The sequence below is a fragment of the Microchirus variegatus genome (assembly GCF_963457635.1).
Source record: "Microchirus variegatus genome assembly, chromosome: 22".
NCBI lineage: Eukaryota > Metazoa > Chordata > Actinopteri > Pleuronectiformes > Soleidae > Microchirus > Microchirus variegatus.
The window spans coordinates 687639-698363 of record NC_139823.1 but is presented as its reverse complement, the minus strand read 5'-3'; the positions used below and the strand labels follow the sequence as shown (position 1 = coordinate 698363).

At 43.5% G+C, this 10725-nt stretch overlaps 1 long non-coding RNA gene across 1 annotated transcript; it reads left to right on the top strand.

Moving 5' to 3' along the window:
- Window positions 1–4034: 4034 nt before the first annotated feature.
- On the top strand, window positions 4035–7821 carry LOC310943281. The gene is made up of 5 exons (XR_014593113.1): window positions 4035–4366; window positions 4695–4787; window positions 4863–4994; window positions 5119–7561; window positions 7639–7821. It is a non-coding gene; the product is annotated as an uncharacterized lncRNA (long non-coding RNA).
- The last annotated feature ends 2904 nt before the right edge of the window (window positions 7822–10725 follow it).

Here is a 10725-nt window from a genome sequence, read left to right as displayed (position 1 = left end):
CTGGGAGGCGAATTGGGGACCCCGGTCCGACACAATGTCCGTTGGAAAACCATGAATTCGGAAGACGTGTTGGACCAAAACCTCTGCTGTTTCCATGGCAGAGGGGAGGGCGGGGAGGGGGATGTAGTGGACAGTCTTAGAGAAACGATCGATGACAGTGAGGACAGTGGTGTGATTGTTGGATGTGGGAAGTCCGGTGACGAAGTCGACAGCGATGTGTGACCAGGGGCGATGGGGAATGGGAAGGGGGTGTAGTAATCCAGATGGGGGACGATTTGACGACTTTCCTCTCGAGCAGGTGGGGCACGCCGAGACGAAGGAGGTTACATCCTGAGACATGGTGGGCCACCAGAAGCGCTGTTTCAGGAGTTGGAGAGTACGAGCGCCCCCAGGGTGGCAAGCCAGTCTTGAGGAGTGACCCCATTGGAGAACCTCCGAACGAGTGACCTCCGGCACGAATAGCCGGTCGGGAGGTCCTCCTCCGGGGTCAGGCTCGTTGGCCTGAGCCTCGCGGACTCTGGTTTCCACAGGCCACGTAGCTGCGCCGAGGATACAGGTAGAGGGTAGGATGGTGCTTGGTTCCAGCTCCGGGGGATCAGGTGAGTAGATTCGGGAGAGGGCGTCGGGCTTGACGTTACGGGAGCCAGGACGGAATGTCAGGGTGAAGTGGAATCGGCCCAGGAAAAGGGCCCAGCGGGCCTGCCGGGAGTTGAGCCGTCGGGCGTTCTGGAGGTAAGCCAGGTTTTTGTGGTCCGTCCAAACGATAAAGGGTTGGGCGGTCCCCTCCAGCCAGTGTCGCCACTCCTGCAGGGCCAGGACGACCGCCAGGAGCTCCTTGTTGCCTACGTCGTAGTTTCTTTCAGCCGGGGATAGTTTGCGACTGAAGAAGGCGCAGGGATGGAGTTTCTGGTCGACGTGGCTGCGCTGGGAGAGGACCGCCCCTACCCCGGTGTCGGATGCGTCGACTTCGACCACGAACTGGAGATCAGGATCCGGGTGCGACAAGATGGGAGCGGAGGTGAACATCTCCTTCAGGCGTAAGAAGGCAGATTCCGCATCGTTGGACCACAGGAACGTCTGCTTGGGAGAGGTGAGACTAGTTAACGGTTCAACAATGCGGCTGTAGTTGCGAATGAAACGTCTATAAAAGTTAGCAAATCCTAGGAAGCGTTGTAATTGCTTCCTAGATGTGGGTGTGGGCCAGTCTTTTACTGCTGAGATCTTAGATGGATCAGGGGCCAAACTGCCTTCTTTGACAATGAACCCCAAAAAGGGAACCGACTGTGAGTGGAAGCTACATTTTTCAGCTTTTACAAATAGTTTGTTCTCCAGCAGTCGCTGGAGAACGAGGCGGACATGCTGGACGTGTTCCTCCTTCGTCTCAGAAAAAATCAGGATATCGTCTAGATAAACGAAGAGGAACTTGTTCAGCATGTCGCGCAGAATGTCATTGACGAGGTGTTGGAACACCGCAGGAGCGTTGGTAAGGCCAAATGGCATCACCAGATACTCAAAATGTCCATTAGGTGTGTTGAAGGCTGTTTTCCATTCGTCCCCCTCCCTGATTCGAACCAAGTGATAGGCGTTACGTAGATCCAGCTTGGAAAACACCTTGGCCTTGCTGAGGGGGTTGAAGGCGGCATCTAGGAGAGGAAGAGCGTACCTGTTCTTGACAGTGATGTCGTTTAAACCTCTGTAGTCGATACATGGGCGGAGGGACCCGTCTTTTTTCTCCACGAAAAAGAACCCTGCCCCCACAGGAGACGATGATGGTCGGATGAGACCTGCTGCCAGCGACTGGTTGATGTAGTCCTCCATACTCTGGCGCTCGGTGCGGGAGAGGTTGTAGAGCCTCCTTGACGGGAGGTTGGCGCCAGGCAGGAGGTCGATGCAGCAGTCATAGGGTCGGTGCGGAGGTAGGGAGAGGGCTCGGTCCTTAGAGAAGACCTCAGCGAGATACACCTCGGGAACGTTGGAGAGGTCTGGGGGTGCTGGCGGTTCACTGGGTGGCCTGGTCGAGGATGGTTGAGCGGAACGAAGACATCGGGAGTGACAGGGGACGCTCCAACCGGAGAGACGACCAGAGGGCCAGTCGAAACTAGGTCAGCCACGCCCCCTGCAGGAGAAGGAGAGAGGAGAATACAGAGCAGCAACGAACAAAAATAACAACAACAGCCTGTGGTGCGAATGTGGATCGTGACAATTTAATTGCTAAGACTGTAGGAAAAACAAAGCAAGTGGTTTGTGTTGCCCTCTCTTTATCTTACCACTGACACATACCAGTCACAAATATTATACCATACATATATTGTAAAAATACACCACTTCCTGCCTAACAAAAATCAGAATTTTTTTATGACATTTTGAACAAACAAGCAATATTGATAAATGAATCCTTTATTCTAAAAACATACCTTTGTCCTCTGAAGTGTGTTGTTATCTTGTCCAGAGGCAATGAAGTGCATGGCAAGAAGTAAGAAAGAAAGCAGGATATGACAATAACTGGACACAGTAGTTAGTAGTAGTGGCTAAAGTTAGCTTTTGTTGCGCTCAATTCATTATGTGTGTGTTTCTTTAGCAGCATGTTTAGCCATGTTTACATTCAGGAACGATGTCGTCATCTCTTTGTGTGTAATAATAGCAAGCTGTGTTGAAGTTTGTTGAACTTATAGGTCTGCTGCTATTTTCACAACTTATGTGTGACACTGCCCAACAACAATCTCCAATACTTATTGACCTTAATAAATTTGTTAAAAGACTATACTTCTTTTTTCAACTAAAACTAGACTAAATCCTTTTTGAGTTTTCGTCGACTAAAACTAGACTAAAACCCTTTTGATTAAAACTGGACTAAAACTATAACATATAGAAGTGACTAAAACTAATAAGCATTTTCGTCCAAAAGACTAAGACTAAGACTAAATCTAAGATGGTTGTCAAAAACAACACTGCCCCACATTGGCCAAAGCAAAACAAGGTGTAGTTGACAGATGATTCAAAATATGTATAAGATAAAGAAATGCTTGATCTCCTGACTTATATATTGAGATCAAGTACAAAAGAAATCCAATCTAGGTGAGAAAGTCACCCCCCCAGATCCGAGGAGCGGGTAAGGTTTTCATATGTAAATGACCATGTTGTGATATGTTCAAATGCAAATCCGGAGTGTGTGTCACCATGGAAAAGATACTGTCTCAGGAGCCATTGAGTTTTGCTCAATAGTTTCCCTGTAGAAGGAATTTCAGTTTACATTTTGATGAGCCATTATTTCTTTGAACAATTGGAGTATTATTTAATTGTATTATGTGGTTAAAAACTGGACTATACCACCACACCTTTAAACTTAGTCATGCCATGTATCAACATTGTGTGTAGATTCCCAGCTGTTCATGGTAACTTTACTATGAATGATGAGAAAACATAAGACAATACCTTTAATAAAAATCTATAAAGGTGCCTGACAGTTTAAAACAGTTTACATGTTTTATATTGTATAACAATTTCTATATGAACTGCCCCCAAAAAGAAGAGAAGGTTCTAAATATGAATTTTTTTAATTTTTTACACTTCAGCGGTTTCAGAGAAAGGGCCACAAGACTTGAACTGAATTGTTCTAAATTTCAGCCAGCGTGCAGAGTGGTATGACTACTGTCACCTTTTCTCTAGTACAGCTTAACTGCACAGTGGTTGTGTTTATAACACATCGTCCAGCAACGTGTTCTACAGGGAGAAACCATTCTGGGTGTGATGTGTCTGTTCCCTGCAAACTCCAAACTTCTACTGGCTGTCATTAAAATGTTTGTCTGGATGGAGATGAAGCCAAGAAACTTTAGCAAGGACATGTTTGAATGCAGTGGTTTTGGACATGACATTAACAACTAAAAACTGCTTTATAACAGCTGGTCTTGGTTCAGATAGAGGGTCAAATGGTCTGTCATAGGGGTGGTAATGCACCTAGGGGGCGGTAGTGCACCTATAGATGGATATAAGCGGTAGAAGAAGAAACCGCAGCATGTCTGTCTCATGGATGTAAATATGAACCGTCGTTGGAGCTTCTGAGTTTATCGATTGAGAACATGTTTCAAAATAAATCCGCAAGTATTTGCTCTGTATTAGGTTGTAATAACCAACACCAGACACTCCACATTCTTCCTGTCGACGAGGACAGAAAATCGGAGTGGATATCTTTTATTTTTGATGGGAATGCCGCTGCTACATTCCCAAAACACTCTGTGTGTGTGCTAACCGCTTCACAGAGAAGTGTTATTCAAACTTCGGGTAGTACCATGCTGGACTTAGCACACAACTTCATCTAAACGAAGGAACAGTGTCGACATTACGTGGTGGATTACCTGCAGCTCAAGTTGTAAGTGTTTCCAACAATGAAACTGTCTTTGTGTATATGTTCTGTCGTGTAGCATTAGCGATAGGCGGCTAAGTGCTAAGCTACACGTGTTTGCCAGTGTTTCATTTGCGTGTTTTTATCACTCCAGTAAACATAACGTAAGGAAATTTGTGTTTATTATCCTTCATATGTTGAAACACTTGAGATATGCAGCTAAAGCTAAAGACGTGTATTATGTTCGAGTAGAGAACAACTTATTGTAAATATGACGAAGATTCAAGTAAAGTAATGCCAGTCTTTTTTGTATGAGCCGTAATATTATTTTAATCTTTACTATTTTCCATTCCAGGGTCATTTTATCCACACAGCCACTCAAACAGACGCTAAAACAGTGCCAATCAGCTGTCAATTGGGGCCTTGAAAGAACACGTGAACAGCAAAAGTAAGTAGAATTGTAATTTTGTAGAATCCAAATACTGAAGAGCATAAAATGTTCACACATGTATCTACTCTTTAGGGACCCAGACACCAAAATGGCGTCCATGGAGGTCAGACTGGTGTCTCTGGAGGAAGCAGCTGTGGATCCAGAGCAAACCGTGGCTGTTCTGATTTGAAGAGGAAAAGAGGGGTGCACAATCCCAAAATTGCAGTAAATATGTTTCTCTCGTTTTCATAACTCAGAGGGAAAAGACAGGCGCTATGACTCCATACAAGGGTAAGATTTTAAGGAAAAAAAACTGTCTGACCTGACTGTATTTTTGATTTGCTGACAGACTCAGCTTGACTCGCCCCACAATTCCGCTGTGACTTTACATTTAGTGGAAACTCTCTCTGCAAGGCCGGATATCAGGGAGGGGAAGGACAGCTACAGGAAGAACATGGAGGAGCAGCTGCATTAGAGAGATGTCAGCGGAGTCTGGAGAGGCCTGAAAACCATCTCCGGCCACGAGAAGCTGGACTCCCAGACTGTAGGGGACCAGAGGTGGGCAAACGACTTGAACTTATTCTTCAATAGGTTTGATCAGCACTCATCAGGTTTGATCAGTTGATCATCAACACTCAACCTAAGCTATCCCCAGGAACTCAAAGTCTCATGTGAGTTCTTCCAGAAAGTGTTGATGAACTTGGATGGTAACAGATTGTCCCCAAACACACCCAAGCACTTAAAATAAAGATGCTTCAGTGAGCTCTCAAGTTAAGGTGCTGGGCAGCTGAGTCAGCCACATTTGGCTTGTTGGACATTGCCAATGTTATCTTCTTCTGCCACTTTGGCTTGTTTGAAATTGTTGATTGTTAGTATAATGTGCTGTTGGAAGGGATGGTGCATTGTTGGATGAACCTGCTTCTAGACACTTCATTGATATTACTAACTATTATCTTGCTCCAGTTGAAGAGGAATACAACATTCATATGCACAGCTTTCATTACTGTAACTGACTGAATATTATTTGTTCATTAGTAATGGAAACAACTTGCATTTTTCTGAAAATGTTGTTAATTGAGATGATGTGTGCAGACCTTGTAGATACTTGTGTGGAGTTCTCTTCTCCTTCAATCCCATGCCAGAAACTGCCTTAACTGACACTCCTACTCACTCGGCAAGCTCCTTAAAGATGGCTCTCATCAATGTTAGATCACTTAACAATAAAACTTTCATTGTTAATGATACTATAACATCACATCAACTTGATTGTATCCTCCTCACTGAGACCTGGCTGGTAGTAAGGAGCTGATTGAAGCTTCACCATCTAATTTTTCATTTTCACACTGTTTCAGATCTAACAAGAAAGGTGGTGGTGTTGCTGCTATTTTTTCAGATATGCAATCATGTAGAAACATCTCATTTGGTTTCTATTCTACATTTTAATATTTAGCTCCAATAATCAGATCTGTATATCCATGTCTAGTTCTCACAGTTTACCGCTCGCCAAGACTCAAAAAAGGCTTTTTATCTGAATTTGGTGAGCTTTTATCTAAAATTACTGTTGAATATGACTCATATAATATATCCTATTATATGAATATGATAATAAGAAATAAGAATTAGTCCTTATTTCTGGGGATTTTAATATTCATATTGATAATGCTACTGATTGTTTTGCCAACAAGTTCACCGACACACTATCAGCTTTTGGACTTACGCAGCACATTACTGAGCCTACACATAATCAATCAATCAATCAATCTTTATTTGTATAGCCCACAGTTTACAAAACATAGATTGTGTCACGGGACTTCACAGGGTTGGTAACATCCTCTGTCCTTAGACTTTCGACCAGGGTAAGGAAAAACTACCAGGGAAAAAACCCTTGTAACAGGGAAAAAGGGTATAACCTTAGGGAGAACCACAGGTGAGGGATCCACTCCTTGGTCGGACAGACGTGCAGTGGATGTTACCCAAAACATACAATACACAATGACAAAGAATAAAAAGTAAATGATGGGAAATTCCCCCAGCAGTCTAAGCCTATGGCAGCATAAGATAGACTATTCTAATCAGGACATACCTGATTAGTTTTGACTATAGGCTATGTTAAAGAGGTAGGTTTTTAGTCTCACCTTAAAGGCTGAGACAGTCAGACTGTCTGACTGAAAGTGGGAGTTGGTTCCACAGGAGAGGAGCCTGGTAGCGAAATGTTCTACCACCGGTTCTAATTTTATTTATGTTCGGAATAACCAGTAGACCTGAGTTCAGGGAGCGGAGCGGTCTATTGTGTTGATATAAAGTGATTAAGTCACAAATATAAGAAGGTGCCTGATTATTCAGAGCCTTGTATGTGAGTAGATGTATTTTAAAAACTATTCTACTTTTCACTGGGAGCCAGTGAAGAGAAGCCAAGACAGGAGTTATATGATCACGTCGTCTGGTTCCAGTCAGTATACTTGCTGCTGCATTCTGACGAGTTGAAGGCTTCTCAGGGACTTACTAGGACATCCAGACAGTAAGGAGTTACAGTAATCCAGCCTAGAGTGTATGATCTCACCCACACCTTCCACTATTTTTATTATTGTTATTATTTTGCCTGCTGTTGCTGCTGCTGCTCTGTGCTCTCCTTTCCTCTGCAGGGGGCGTGGTTGACCCACTTTCTCAAGACGCCGGTGATTGATTACACCTGCGCGGCTCCGCCTCACCTGCTCCAGATCGGTAATCAGGAGGGAGTCTTAAGCGGAGCGGTTCCCCGTCACCGGCATCAGATCGTTGTTTCTCACTCAGTGGTAAAGTCGCACGCTATCCTGCTGTCTCTTTAAAGTCGCTGTTTACGCTGGAACTTACTCGTCTCTCTTCGCTCCAGGTCGCCACGTCTCCTGTATGTCCGTGAACTACTGGTCGCTGCCTGATTTCCCAAACCTCCTGGGAAACTCTCCAGTCAACTCCTTGAACCAGCGAGTTTGTTCCGTGTCGGAACACCACATGATCGCCGAACTCTCCAAGCCTGACACAGCAGCGTCAGCCCCCTCGCTCTCTTTCTCTCCCTTTACCTCCCGTTCACTTCCGCGTTTTGTGAAGTCGCTTTATGTTACGTTTTACCTGTAAATAAATATTATTGTTTGTTAAACATACCTTCCGTCTCAGTCTGCTTTCGGGTCCACTTTCCTTAATCCATAACATAGAGGTTATAAAGGTGTGGCTTAGTTTCTAGAGTCTTGTCGCGATATAATATTTCTAATTGTCTTAATGTTACGAAGGTGGTAGAAGGCTATTCTACATATTTGCTTAATGTGTTCATCCAGTGATACATCCTGGTCAAACAGGACTCCTAGGTTCCTTACTGTAGTGCAAGGGACTGTGGTGTTACTGCCTAGGTTTAGAGTTCCACTTGAAAGTGGTGGTCTTATATATTTCGGCCTGAGGACCATGACTTCAGTTTTTTCTGTTAAGCATCAGAAAGTTCTGAGTCATCCATGTCTGTACACAATCTTGGAGTTTAATTGAGGGGTTTGGGTCGTCCGGCAGTACAGATACGTATAGCTGGGTGTCATCTGCATAACAATGGAAATTTATGTTGTGTTTCCTGATAATGTTGCCTAATGGCAACATGTAGAGTAAAAAGGATTGGCCGAGCATGGAACCCTGAGGAACTCCGTAGTTAACTTTAGTGAGTATGGAGGATTCTTCGTTTACACTAACAAATTGAAATCTGTCCAATAAATAGGACTTGAACCAGATAAGTGCCGATCCACAGCAGCGACTTCGAGCAGCAAAACCCAGATTATCGGCGCCGCAAACGCCTGATAACTGCCACGAACGCCTGTGATTCTCGGCAGTTATCTGCCGTTCTCCGCGGCATTCGCCTGTTCCTGATAATTGTTGATAACGGACGGGGGGGGGGTGGTCTGCCGCAGACCAGCGCTGACTGACACAAACAACCATTGGATGAAACCACAGACAGTTCCAAAGTAAAAACACCTGTGATTGGACAGCAAACCCCTCACTCATTGGTCACCTTTGGAACACATGGCCATGTGCCCCTCCCATTTTTAATAATAATTATAATAATACAGATAATAATAATAACATTATTATTAATGATACTACTACCAATTATTCTTATTGCTATTATTATTTAGTGATAACTCCACATCACAATAGGGAATAAGAGAGATAAGAAAGTACATACAGAAAGTGAAGCTTTATTTACAAAAGAAACCACAAATAACAAACATGCTTTATGAAAAATCTCTCTTGGCTGCTTCAGGGTCAGAAGTTGGAGTAGGTCTTGCAGAGAGTGGTCCATTATGCAGCCTTCTGTGGTGGGTTAATGGTACTCTGGGTCCCTCTTGTCTCTCTTGTACAGGACACAGTTCTGACAGCTCCTGAAGGATGGAGGCTGAACTATCCACCCAGCTTCTCCATCAGCTGAGCCATCAAATCAAATCAAACTTTATTTATAAAGCCCACAATTCCAAAACACAGTTTGTCCTCCATCTTCCTCATCAGACATCAGGTCAATTGTGATGACCCTGCAGAAGTCCATCTCATCCTTGGTTAAAACAGCCCTCCTCGCTTCCAGCAGCTGTAAACTACTCCGCGAGGTCTGGCTGACTTTATCTGTTCATATGTAAGTTCTTCTGCAGTGTCTCATAGTATGTCCTACATGTTGCTGACAAAAAGAGAGGCAACATTTATTAATATTTATAAAAAAAAAATTAAAAAAAAAACACAACAAACAAGACATTTGTTTTAGATTAAAGTTACTTACATATAAAGACTCCAGAGTCTACTCCACACATATCCGGGCTTGCAGAGAGAGTTTCCACCAAATGTAAAGTCACAGCGGAATTGTGGGGCGAGTCAAGCTGAGTCTGTCAGCAAATAACATATAAATAAATAAACATAAATAAATAATAAATAATAAATACAGTCAGGTCAGATACATTTACTTATAACGCCTGTCGCTTCCCTCTGAGTTATGAAGAAGAGAGAAACGTATTAACAGTAATTTTGGGATTGTGACCCTTCTTTTCCTCTTCAAATCAGAACAGCCACAGTTTGTTGCTCTGGATCCCACAGCTGCTTCCTCCAGAGACGCCAGTCTGATCTCCGCGGACACCATTTTGGTGTCTGTTTCCCTATAGAGTAGATGTGTGAACATTTTATGCTCTTCAGTATTTGGATTCTACAAAATTACAATTCTACTTACTTTTGCTGTTCTTTCAAGGTCCCAATTGACAGCTGAGTGACACAGTTTTAACGTCTGTTTGAGTGGCTGTGTGGATAAAATGACCCTGGAATGGAAAATAGTAAAGATTAAAATAATATTACGGATCATACAAAAAAGACTGGCATTACTTTACTTGAATCTTCGTCATATTTACAATAAATTGTTCTCTACTCGAACATAATACACAACTTTAGCTTTAGCTGCATATCTCAAGTGTTTCAACATATGCAGGATAATAAACACACATTTCCTGCACGGCCTGCAAACAGCCCTTAGCCTGAAGAACGTTATGTTTACTGGGACGCGCACACACATAAATAAAATACGGGCAAACACGTGTAGCTTAGCACTTAGCCGCCTATCGCTAATGCTACACGACAGAACATGTACACAAACACAGTTTCATTGTTGGAAATACTTACAACTTGAGCTGCAGTAATCCACCAGGTATTGTTGACACTGCTCCATCGTTTAGATGAAGTCTTGTGCTTAGTCCAGCATGGTACTGCCCGAAGTTTGAATAACACTTCTCTGTGAAGCGGTTAGAGTTTTTGGGATTGTAGCAGCGGCATTCCAATCAAAAATAAAAGATATCCACTCCGATTTTCTGTCCTCATCGACAGGAAGAATGTGGAGTGTCTGGTGTTGGTTATTACAACCTAATACAGAGCAAACACTTGCTGATTTATTATGAAACATGTTCTCAATCGATAAACT